The sequence below is a fragment of the Equus quagga genome, chromosome 4 (genome assembly GCF_021613505.1).
Source record: "Equus quagga isolate Etosha38 chromosome 4, UCLA_HA_Equagga_1.0, whole genome shotgun sequence".
Taxonomy (NCBI): domain Eukaryota; kingdom Metazoa; phylum Chordata; class Mammalia; order Perissodactyla; family Equidae; genus Equus; species Equus quagga.
Window position 1 is genome coordinate 71,584,263 of NC_060270.1, and position 12,799 is coordinate 71,597,061.

Genomic DNA, 12,799 nt, shown 5'->3' on the forward strand with positions numbered 1-12,799 from the left:
CTCCATGCCCACTGGCCTCCCTGCTGCCCTCTACTCAGGCTGCAGGACCTGGTGTCCTGTATGGCTTCCGCGTGTCCCCTCTGGTGATGAGGATCTGTCTCCTCTGCAATGAACTGATGAGAAGGGAGGAGCCGGGAGCGGCTCTGAAGGGGCCCCGCCCTCTCCACTCTGCCTGAGGCCTTGCCCCCGGGAGGGGTTCGCACAGCCCTGGACACTGCTCTGTGAGGCATCGGCAACACACTTTGGTCAACGAGCCCTTCTCGAGGCTGACTATGTGTCGTCATTGTGCTGGTCACTGGCGATCCAGACACTCGCCAAGCCCCGGCCCTGCCTGCCCCTCTCGCCATCGCTGGTCAGCAGAGCCCACCCCTGAAGTGTTACAAACACCCTGCCTGGCGTTCCTAAGTCCTGCAGCCCTGGCCTGGGGATTCCCAGAAACACAAAGACCAGGGAGCAGCTGTGCTCACCAGCCCAGGGCTCACGCCGACGTGCTCTGGAGAACAAACTGCGCTGGTTTGGTGACCGAGGTGGGGAAGGAACCTGGCAGGGCAGGTGGCAGCGGGGAGGGACAGGACTGAAGCCACTTGTCCCTGTTTGCTCATGGTTGAGCCAGAAACCCTCTGAACTTACTGGAAGGCTCCTGGGACCTTGTTTTCCTGAAACGGTACAAAAACAGGTTGGACCTCTCCAATGTTTACTTGAGGACGTAATTACCTAAGTACGAGCTGGGTTGCCTGGCAGGCTGGCAGAGGTAAAGGTGGGGCAGAGGCATCTGCTGCTCACCTGGGCCTGAGAAGTCCTAGGAGGTGCGCGGCCCAACCCAGGACAGAGCAACCCGGAAGAGACTGAGTTCCGGCTGGAAGAGTCCTGGTGGCGGAGTAGGACAGAGTTGGTAGGAATGCTGTGTGTCTCTGAGCAACTTACTTAACCTCTCTGAACTGCTGTCTTCATTTGCTAAGTGGAAATAGCAATACTTCCCTTGCTAGGTGGTTGGAGGATTGGCAGTGGTTGCCTGGCAGCCAGCATTCAGGCAGAGGCTGTTGTTAGTAACAAAGTCCTCATCTGGTCAGGCTGTTGGAGACTCGGATGTTCTGGAGGCCCAGCCACCACCCTCAGTCTCCTTCACAAATCGATTCTATCCCAGCATGTACTCTCACTGCCGTGCGGCAGTTCCCCCCAGCCTCGCTGCTCCCAGACCTCAACAGCACTGCTTCAAGGCATCAGGCGATGTGGGTTGGCTGACACGAAATGGCCACTGAGGCTGTGGAAACATCGTAGGTGCTGGGAAAGGGTTCTCCCAGTTCAGCTCTGCCATGTCATGACTCAGCTTCCCTCTGCTCCTAAGCTCCCAAGGAGCCGCGTTTGTGCCCTGTGCCCTGAGGGTGTCTGGCTGCCTCTTTCATCGGTCTCTCATGACCGTCAAGGCTTTGCCGCTTGGCCCCAGTGCTGTGGCTTGGAAAGAAATACAGACCTTGGTGCACTGAAATTCCTGGTGAGGCTCAGGGCCACGCCGATGGCCCTGAGCGTGTTCAAATGCGTTTTTAGGTTAACATCAAAATGACAGCACCCCATTTTTAAATTCTCAAGAAGATGCTGCTCCCAGTCTGAGAAAGTCTGGACGGGGGTCACCAGGACCTGGTGCGGTCCCCCCAGCCTCTTCCCCACGTGTGACGCCTCTTGTTGCTGACCCTCCCGGCTCACAGGAGGAGCAGTGGGTGTGGACCCAGAGCCCTCAGAGGTGGCTGGAGGTGGACCGCACACAGCGGCTGGAAGCTTTCCTCCTCCCTGTCTCCAAGCCCTTCACAATGACATTGCAGCTCCCTCCTCAGGGGGCGGGGCGCCTGTTCCCTGCCCTTGATCCAGGTGCGCCTGAGGCTTGTTCTGACCAGAGAACACAGTGGATGTGAGGGTGCCGGGTCTGAGCCAGGCCCCTGAGGCTGGTGGGCTTCCCCTCTCTCATTCGCCCCTCAATTCCTCCCTTTAAACCCAGAGTCTTTGGTTTTGGGAAGGTGGCTCAGGTCCAGAGCTCCTCCCACGACGGGGAAAGCACCCTGGCACCGTGTCGAGTGGAGAGAAGGTGCAGAGCCGGGAGAGACACAGGAAGTCTGCAGGTCTCCTGTCCCCAGCGGGGAAAGGATGCAGAGGCTGACTGTGCCTGCTTCCTCGCTGAAGAAACTCCAGCAAGCTGGGAGACTGAAATTACCTGCTGGCCTCAGCGAAGCCCCAGGACAAGGACAGCGTGCCTTGTCCCCTGCAGGATGGCCGGACAGGGAAGGCTCCTCTGGTAGCAGCTGCTGTCAAACTGTGTCATTCTGCAGAAGGGACACTCCAAGCTCATAGATGCTATGCCACGTCCTCAAGCCAAGAGGAAGCAAAGGGCGGGCTGGGGCCAGCTCCCGACCAGACGTTCTCAGCCTCTATCAGGACATGTGCGGCCCTGCCTCCCACTGCTCCCTACAAAATCCAGATCTGCTCACATCTGAGATTCTCTCCTAAGGATGGAGCTCTGTGAGAGCTGGAGTCAAGTCTGCTTCACTTCTCCATTTTCCTGGTGTCCAGCACTCTGTCTGTCCAGAGGAGGAGCCGGGTGGGGCTCTGAGGGAGCTTTCCCGACTCCCTCTCACCGAGTGCAGGCTCAAAGTCTTCTGTCGCAGCACGTGTACCTCTCTTAGGCAGTACTTTAAGCATGTGTATAAGTGAGTATTCATATACATATGTGAATATTCCTATGTATGTGTGTGTGTGCGCACGCCCATTTTTGTCTACTGGATTGTGAGTTCCTTCATGACATGGGCTGTGAGATAGATGCTAGAGAGATAGATAGATAGACAGATAGATAGACAGACAGTGGGTAGGTAGATGGATAGGTGAGTGGGTGGATAGACGGATGTATAAGTAGACAGACCCAGCTGTCCATCCCCTCTGACTGGGAGGGTGATTTATTCGTAACGGTCTCAGCTACTGTGGGAGGCAGGCAGGCAGGCAGAATCCAGGGCAATCCTTGTCCCGAGGAGAACAGAGGAGCTGGGGGAAGACACTACGCAGCGAAGGCTCAGGGCTTGAAACTAGAGGGCCCAATGTGTTCTTTGCCATTCAGTTTCTCTGAGCTTACGTTGTCTTCTCTGTAAAAAGCGAATGATAACAGCAGGGTCTGCCTCTCGGGGATAAATGGAGCATCAGCATAAAAGAATATGCTTCAGAGGAACACAGAGTGGACAGGCCCCGGGCCTTGAATCAGGCAGAGACGCTCAGGTACCACTGGATGCGGAGGAAACTGCTTGACCCCCCCTAAGCCTCAGCTGCAAACTTGGGAGAGGAAGTTGCCCCTTGTCGGGGGTCTGTGACTGTGAAACAAGGCTCCGTATGTGGAAGCAGGCGCTCAGCAGCGATGGCCACCAATGCTGCTGCTGTCAGTAACCTACTTCAGAAGGCCTGGCCCCGACCGCTCGCAGTTTGCAAGGTCAGAGAGATGCTGTGGAAACACCAGAGCGTGCAGGGCGCAGAGAAGGCATATGGTGACAAAGGCTCCCACAGGAGAATGCGGGGCTCAGGGAGGACCCGAGTCAAGGAGAGCCCCTTAGAGGAGGTGGAGAGGCCGTGGGAGGAGAACCCTCCTCCCCAGACTCCCGATAAAGGAGAGGTGTGGGAGGGGAGGTGTTGGCAAGGCGAGAAGAAGAGAGATGTTTTAAAAACAAAAAAAATGACAGTTCTTGGGGAATTGCCAATATTTACTAACCTGTGGGCATGTTCCCTCAGGAAGGGGCTGGGGGCCGGGCTGCTGGAGACAGCTGCTTACACAAACAGGGGAGGGACCAGGCTTCAGCTGTGCGTGTAGACCTGGACTGGGAACCGGATCCACATGACGGTGGGAAAAAAACAGTCTGGGGGCTCCGCTGCCCTGGGCAGCTCAAAGCTGGCACAGAGAGCCAGGAGGCCCGGGGTCCCGGGTTCTCCCGTCTAGTTGGGCCTCTGGTTCCTGCTGGCCTGAGATAATTGGCTTCTCTCTGCCCACCTGTCCAGGTTGGGAGTGCCCCGCTCCACCTCCTGTCCTTGTGTTGGGAGCAACTGTCCTGTCTGCTCGGCCCTCTCAGAGAAACTGGCCACCCTCAGTCCCTCTACCAAAGCCTCCAGGGCTTGAGGAGAGGCTGGTCCTCCTCACCCACATTCCCTGGCCCGTGGGCCAGAGATGAAGGGACCAGGGAGGGCCTGACCCAGGCAGCTGGTCCAAAGGTGGCCGGTACCCAACAGTGGCCAATTAGATGCTCTTTTCCATGGATCTGAACTTGGAAAGAATTTTCAAGGTCTCAGAGGACATGAAAGGAGTGGAAGCCTGTGCAGCAAAGGGCTGAGTGCGGGGGCAGGGGGGCTTGCAGAGGCTTTCTATGGTAGAAAAGAGAGTGGAAGACGAAGAGGTGCTGAAGGAGGCAGGAAGGAAGGCGAGGAGGAGAAAGAGAGAGACCAACCACCCTAAAATCCCCCCAGAGGGTCCCAGTATCAGTCCCCACAAATGCTTCCACTAAATCCTATGCTTCTTTTATTTATGGACTTTATTTTTTTTCATTTTTTTGGTGAGGAAGATTGTCCCTGAGTTAACATCTGTTGCCAATCTTCCTCTTTTTTTTTTTCCTTCCCCAGAGCCCCAGTGCATAATTGTATATCCTAGTTGTAGGTCATTCTAGTTTTTCTGTGTGGGATGCCACCACAGCATGGCTTGATGAGTGGCATGTAGGTCCATGCCCAGGATCCGAACTGGCAAACCCTGGGCTGTCAAAGCAAAGCATGTAACCTTAACCACTTGGCCATGGGGCCAGCCCCTGGACTTTATTTTTTTAGCCTTTTGTATTTTGAAATATATAGAGAAATACACATAAAAAATAACCATAGAGCTTAACAAACTATCAGTGAGCTAAAGTATAGGCCAGTTCGAGAATCGGGATTACAGCTCTTCTAAAGCTCTTTCTCTCTCTACCTCCTTCCCCCCAAAGTTGGCCAGAATCAGGACTTATGGCTTTTCTTCATAATCTTATACAGACAGCTAAGCATGTGACCTTAAAGACTATGGTTTAATTTCGCCAGCTTTTAAACTTGACGTAAATGGAACATACCCACGTGTTCTTTCGAGTTCGGCTTCTCCCATTTAATGTAACAGTTTTTGAGACTGAATCACATGTTGCCTGTAGTTTAGATCACCGGTTCTCAGTGCTGTAGATTACTGCATGGCACACCACACTGCAATGGCCGCATCCATTCTGCTGTGGGCAGACACAAACAACTCTCCCCGGCCTGCCACCTGTGTCCTTTAGGTGTCCTAAGAAGACCTCTGATTTTTACCACCAATAAGCAACTTGAACATGGGGAAACAGCACTCGACTTGAAAATGGGGAAATCCAGAGAAATCTGAGTCCTTATTAGGGACTGGATCCTGGACCTCTCAGAGAACAGAGGTTCAGATTCATTTCACTTTCTGGGCCAAGAAATCAACACAGATTTTTTTGAGCATACAGCGTCTGAAAGGAAAGGAGGACAGGCCCCGATGCGCAGGAGGCCACGGAATACGGTGCCTCCGGCTCTGGGAGCGGAGAGGACTGCCAGGAGGAAGCAGTCTTTGGGATGGTCTGAGAAGGAGAATTCGTTCAGAGTAAACTGGAAATTATTTGATTCAGTCTTTTGTACAGAAACCCTCCCAACGTCTGAGTCTCCTGGCTTCCTTGTCTCCCTAAGCCAGGTGGGCATGGGGACCTCCTCCATCCCCGTCCAAAGTAGCACCTGGCTCACACCTGTGTGGACGTTGAAACACACTGTCTGCACCTGGAGAGCAATGGGGACCAGTAGGAGGGGATTGCACAGGACAGGAGCTTGTCACAGAGCAGCCTCGGGATGGAAGGAGATGTACGAAACAAACAAGTGACCCAACTTCCCATAACAGCGGGAGTTCTTGTGCATGGGCACCTGGGCATCGGGTTTCCAGTGACGGAAACCAGAGCGTGGTGCAGGTAGGTCACGGCCCCTGAGGCTGGGCTCTGCTGATGCTGTGTGTGAATGCGTGGGATGCGGTCTGTACATCCACAGGAAAGGGACTTGGACAACCCATGTTACAAGGGGTGGCATTCCAGCAGGGCCAGAGGGATCAATTCAAGACATGATCTGGATGTGGGCCCCACCCCTGACACTGGCTTGTTGAGCAATGGTTCGCCTCTCTGGGCCTCGGCTCCTCTATCTGTAAAGTGGGAGCTAGACTAGATCTGTAGTCATTCATCCTCCAACGTTGTATGCTTCTGCACATGCTCCGGGGAGGAAAGGCCCTCATAAATGAGAGTGTACACTGGAAGAAGACTGTTACGATCAGGGCCAGCATTATAAACGAGAGCCCTTCTGGAGACCCACTGGCTGGCAAGGGTTTGGTTGGAGACAGCCCGCGTCTCCGTGGCCTGATCGTGGTCAAGCCCGCAGGTGGCTTTATTGCTTTAAGGAGACACACACCCAGATGTGTTGGACACCTTACTGCACAACTTACTCTTTCATCTCATCACCAAGAACCTCTTTCCAGGGGAACACGGATAGCTCAAACTCATAACCCATGGAACAGATATAATAGTTTGTCCAACTAGCCCCTGTTAGTGCACATGCAGGTCATTTACAGGTTTTTTTGGCAAACAGTGATGCGACAGACACCCGTGTACACACATTCTCCCTTACCGCAGTTTTTAATACACAGGTCAGATCATGTCACTGGCCTCCTCCAAGATAAACACGCACTCCTTACCCTGGGTTTCCCGCATGACCTCGCCCCGCTGCCCTCTCTGAGCTCACCTTGGAGCACCCTCCCGTGCCCATTAGCTCCAGTTACGCTGGCCTGGTTGCAGGGCCTTGAACTCATCAAAGCCAATCGGCCTTGAGACCGCACAGCTGGTCCCGCCCCTGGAACGCTCTTCCTGGATCTGCAAGGACTCCTTCCCCACCGTTCAGAGCTCAGGCTGCGGGTCACCTCCTCTGAGGGGCCCTCCTGCTCGGCCGGTTTAAGTGGCCACCCTCACTCTCTAACATCATCTCATGTCAAGTCTCTGCACAGCCTGTTGGGGGTTGAATTGTGTCCTCTAAAAAGATATGTTGATTTCTTAACTCCCACTACCTGGGGATGTGACCTTATTTGGAAGTAGTCTTTGCAGAGGTAGTCAAGTTAAGATGAAGTCATACTGGACTAGGATGAACCTTAATCCAGTTGCCGACGTCCATATAAGAGGAGGGACATCTGGACAGAGAGACACAGAGAGGAGAAGGCCAGGTGAGACAGATTGGAGTGACACGTCTACAAGCCAAGAGATGCCAAGGAATGCTGGCAGCCACCAGAAGCGAGGAGAGAAGCAACAGATTCTCCCTCAGCCTCCAGAAGGATCTGGCCCTGCCCACACCTTGAGTTTGGACTTCTGGCTGCCAGAATTGGGGGGGAATATATCACTGTCGTTTTAAGCCCCCAGTTTGTGGTAATTTATTATAACAGCCCTAGGAAACTAACACACAGCCTTCATCCCCACTAGCACACTTCGAGCCTCTTTCTTTCTTTCTTTATTTGTGGTCTGCTTCTCCCACAAGAACGTCAGCACCATGAGAGCGGGTGCCTTGTCTGTCCTATTCGTGGCCACGTCCTCAGTGCCTGACACACTGATGGTTTTTGAATAAAGTGACAGTTTGTTAATTTTTGAAGGAAACAGATTCCTATAAGTGGGATTGCTGAGTCAAAATGTAAGTGCCTCTCAATTCTGATAGACCGTCAGATTCCCTTCCCCAAAATGTAGCTGTTGCCCTCCTCCGAGCAGGACATAAGAGTGCCCGTTCTCGCATCCTGTTCAGCCCTGGACAGTGTCACCCTGTTTAATATTTGCCATCTGGAGGGTGAACACGGGATCTCATTGCGATTCTAGCTTTCGTTTTCCTGACTGCTGGGGAAGGTGACCATCTTTTCATAGAGTCATGTGCCATTTGCACATTTCCTGTGAGTTACTTGTTCCTAACGTTTTCCCATTTTTCTATTGGCATGTGTGGCAGGCAGAATAACGACCCACCTAAACAGTCCACGTCCTGATCCCCGGAACCTGTGAGTATGTCACTTTACACGGCAAAGTGGAACTAAGGTTGCAGATGGAACTGAGTTTGCTTGTCAGCTGACCTTGAGATGGGGAGATCATCCCGGGTTATCCAGGTGAAGCAAAGGTCATCACGAGGGTCCTAGTAAGTGGAAAAGGGAAGAAAAGAGAGACCCAGAGACGGCAGCGTGAGAAGGACTCAGCCTGGCATTGCTGCCTTTGAGGAAGGAGGAAGAGGCCAAGAGCCAAGGAATACAGGCAGCCTCTAGAAGCTGGAAAAGGCAAGGACACGGCTTTCCCCTGGAGCATTTAGAAGGAGCCAGCCCAGTCAACACTTTGATGTTGGCCCACTGAGACTCATTTTGGACTTCTGACCTTCAGAACTGTAAGACGATAAGCTTATGTTGTTTGAAGCCACTAAGTTTGTGATAATTTGTTAGAGCAGCAATGAGAAATTAGAACACTGTGTTTGAATTTTTTTAATCAATTTGTAGAAGCCTGTTGTATGTTAGGGATATAAGCCCTTTATTTTCTTACATCCATGCTACCCTCACCTTCTGGTACTGGAATTATTGATTTATAAGCTACCTGCTTCCTCCTTGAGCCCCCAAGGAGAGGGTCCACGTTTCATCTTGGCATTTCTAGCAAAGGAACATCTGGCAGGTGCACCACAAATGCGGAATGAATGAAGGAACAGAATAGCTTTGGGAATACCTTTACATTCTGTCGTCCCTGCCCCCTCCCCATCCCTGCACCACACAAGCACCAAGCCTTCAGATAACGGAAAACCGGATGTTGTCCCATTTCTTGGCCTTGTCCCCCAGGCTTACCTCAGATAGGAGGCTGACCGTGAATTCCCCAGATGACTGTGTCCCCATGCCTCACTTCCCAAGTGGGGCCTGGATAGGTAGCAGGACTGGGAAGGGACGTCTACACTCGGCAAAATGCAGGGGCTGCAGAGGTGACGTGGCTGTCGGCGGCGGACACAGAATGAGGTGGCTTCCCAAATCCCCCAATACTCCAGCATGTAACAGGCTGCAGCAGGACATTCTCCCATGCAGACAAGAATAGGGTCACTGTGACTCTACTGGTTTAGCAGAACTGGCCTGTTCTGAAGTCTGGGACCAGAGCAAAGATGAAGGCAGCACAATGGAAGTCTGCCCGGAAAGATGACACCAAGCAGGACCAGATGCTCTGCTCCATTGCAGCTTTGGGGGGTGGTGAAGGAAACCCTGTGCTGAATTAGTAAATTCTGGATTGACAGAGATGAAATGTCTACTATTTAGAATAACTGGGGCTTAAAGAGAGAAGTAAGTTGAACTGTTAAAAAAAAAAAACAGTCACCTCTCTTACATGCCTGAGATTTTTACTCACTTCACACAATTTGAAAGGAATTAAAAGGGATTAATTTGAAAGGAGGAAGGAACTCGGGGAAATTAACTCTTCCCTGGGAACAGTCAGGCAGGGCAGCCTCTCTGCAGAGGCGGTATGGGGGCGGGGGAGCAGCCATTTCGGTGTGCTTGCATCAGGCAGGACAGGGCCTGAAGACCCACCCACCCCAAACCTCCCCTTTGCAGGAATCTGCAGCCCCAGGATTGGCTCAGGGAGTCAGCCCCAGGCTATGGACGGACGGGGTGGGAGCAGGAGGCTGCAGGCTGGCTCTGCAGTAAGTGGCCGCTTCAACCTCACAGTGATGCTGAGGATGAACGACAATGTGCTGAGAAGGGGCTTTGGAAACTGAAAGCCCCAGATCCACAAAAGGGGTCCGAGTCTGCCTGCATGCTGGCAGCTTCGGTTAGACCGAGTGTACTCAGAGCTCAAAGTGGATACAAAAGTGGGACGTCACTGAGTCAGTGACGTGGACTTGAACAGACCACTCCTGTGAGTATTTGGGCCCTCCTCAGAACCTAGACTCACAGACTATGTAACAACCTGCTCTTCTAGTGTCCCTGTCTTTCACTTATTTAAAGCTGTGGATTAGAAGTGACGGGCAGGCACCTTGTTACCACTGACTGACTGATACTGAAGAAGGAGAAGAAATTCTGCTAACAAGCACTTGAGCTCCATTCAAAAACCCTGTTGGGCGCAGCTGCTATGTGCCCAAAGCAGCTGCCACCCTGCTATCTCCCTTCCTCATCCTGGGGAGTCCCTCCGTCTCTCTTCTGGGCTAGCTCTTTTGTTTCTAGGTTTACTCCTTTGTTTTGGTGGAGCCTGTCCTCAAGTAGCCTTCTGAGAAAGGGTGTTTAAGAAGGAAAGGTTTTGAGACTTTGAATGTCTTAAAATACATTTAGTATATCCTCACACTTGACTGATGCTTTTAGCTGCCTACAGAATTCTCGGTGGTGTGGTGGGCAGCCTCTGAGATGGCCCCAGTGATCCCTACATTTTGGTATTCAGGCCCTTGTGTAATACCCTCCCACACTGCTGGCCCGTGTGACTAACTGTGGTTCAGCAGAACTGGTTTGAAGTCAGGGATATGGCAGAAGTGATGGAAAATCACTTCCGAGATTAGATTCTAACAGCGATCTGAAGTAATAGGATATGGCAGAAGCGATGGAAATACCACTTGCGCAATTAGATTATAACAGAGTATCTTGGGCCTTCCAGATCTGTTGGATCACTCACTCTGGGGGAAGCCGTGTCATGAGCAGCCCCATGGAGTGGTCTTTGCGGCAAGGAACTGCTGGCTGGTGCCAACCACATGAGTCAGCTCGGAAGTCAATTCTCCAGCTCCCGCTGAGCCTTGAGATGACCATGACTCTGTCCCACAGCTGGACACAACCTGAGAGATGCCGAGCCAGAACGCCCAGCTAAGCTGCTCCCGAATTCCTAACCCTCAGAAACTGTGAGATAACATTGTGTTGTTTGAAACCATTAAGTTTTGGAGTAATTTGTTATGCAGCAAAAGTAAGAAATATCGGAAATCCTTTTCCTTCACAGTTTTGAAAGCTTTGCTCTATGGCTAAAGCTCTAGCTCTCCAGCGTTTCTGTTGAGAAATCCAAAACAATTCTGACCCCGATTCTTTGAACATGACCCATTTCCCCTGGAAGTTGCGGCACGTTCTCTTCAGCCCATCTGTTCTGAGACTGGACAGTCATTCGTCTTGTTGCGTCTCCATGTTCCGTTGTGCTGGGCCCCTGGTGGGCTGCTTCAGTGTAGAAATTCATTTCTTTCACTTCTGGGACTTTTCTTGAATTATTTCATTGACAATTTACTCCTCTTCATTTTCTCTATTCTCCATTCCTAAAATTCTTTTTGTTCATATTTTGGATCCCCTGGACTAGTCCTTATTTTCTTACTCACTGCCCTCTTTTCCTCTATTTTCCATTTCTGTGTTTTTTGTCTTGCTTTCTGGGTCATTTCTTTATCCTCCAATCTTTTAGTAAAGCTTTTTATTTTCGTTTTTATTCTGTGTTCTCTTCTTTTGTTGTTTTTACGGAGTGTTCCCTTTTTATAGCATCTTGTTCTTATGTCAAGGATGCAGTATCTTCTATTATCACTCTAGAAATATCAATACTAGAGTTTTAGGGGAACTTTTTGGTTTGTTTCTTCAAAAGTCTTCTTCCTCTGCATAGTCACTGTCTTTTCAAGTTGTTTTCTCTTGTTTATTTTCTTTGATCTCTCTCCTTCGTGTGGATGTCTGGCAACCTTGGTTCCTCTGTTGACATTTAAGAGTGGAGCACTAAAGAATTGACTGGAAGCTCTTAGGCTTTATGGGGTTGAATTTGTTCCCCTGAGCCTCACCTTGGGTGATGTGGATGGACCACTGTGGATGGACTGTTGGCCCTTGTTCTGGCTATCCATCACTGTGTCCAAAGCTTTGTGGCTTCAAACTACAGCACGGGAATTGCTCACCAGTGTGCCATCAGGACAGTGCTCAGTGGGGACAGCTCGTTTCTGCCCCATTCAGCAACAACTGACATAGCTTGAAGGCTGGAGGATGAAGGCTTGCTCACTTGTCTGGCATCTGGGCTGGGGAGACCCAAACAGGTGGAGCTCACACAGCCGGGCCTCCTTGGGCTTTTCTCCATCTCTGTGTGCTCTCTCCAGCATGGTGGCTCCAGGGTAGGTACATTCCCTACATGTTGGCTCAGGGCTCCCAAAACACTTGCCCAAGAGAAACAACGAGCCAGGGCAGAAGACGTATCACTTTTTATGACCCAGCATTGGAGGTCATATCATTTCTTTCCCTAAAGCAGTCACAAAGGCCCACCCAGTCTTAAGGGAAGGAGAATAGACCCCACCTCCTGATAGGAGAAGTCTCAAAATTCTGGAAGAGCATATGAGACCGGAGATATTGTTATAGCCATTTTTGATACAAAGTATCATAATACTTAAGTACACTGTGTGCTAGAAAATTCGTTGTATCAGTTCCCTATTGCTGCCATAAAAAATAATCACAAGTTTAGTTCTTTTTTTTTTTTTTTAAACTCTGACTTTATTTTTATTTATTCTTTTTTTTAAGATTTTTATTTTTTCCTTTTTCTCCCCAAAGCCCCCTGGTACATAGTTGTATATTCTTCGTTGTGGGTCCTTCTAGTTGTGGCATGTGGGACGCTGCCTCAACGTGGTTTGATGAGCAGTGCCATGTCCGCGCCCAGGATTCGAACCAACAAAACACTGGGCCGCCTGCAGCGGAGCGCATGAACTTAACCACTCAGCCACGGGGCCAACCCCTCTTTTTTTATTTTTTAAAGATTTTATTTTTTCCTTTTTC

At 51.1% G+C, this 12,799-nt stretch overlaps 1 long non-coding RNA gene across 3 annotated transcripts; it reads left to right on the top strand.

The window, feature by feature from the left end:
* Window positions 1–1,897: 1,897 nt before the first annotated feature.
* On the top strand, window positions 1,898–12,491 carry LOC124237770 (uncharacterized). Of its 3 annotated transcripts, none has more exons than XR_006888117.1 (3): window positions 1,898–2,696; window positions 8,044–8,466; window positions 10,689–12,491. It is a non-coding gene; the product is annotated as an uncharacterized LOC124237770 (long non-coding RNA). The 3 variants fall into 3 exon arrangements; XR_006888118.1 differs by lacking the exon at window positions 1,898–2,696 and adding an exon at window positions 4,913–5,993; XR_006888119.1 differs by lacking the exon at window positions 1,898–2,696 and adding an exon at window positions 7,488–7,740.
* The last annotated feature ends 308 nt before the right edge of the window (window positions 12,492–12,799 follow it).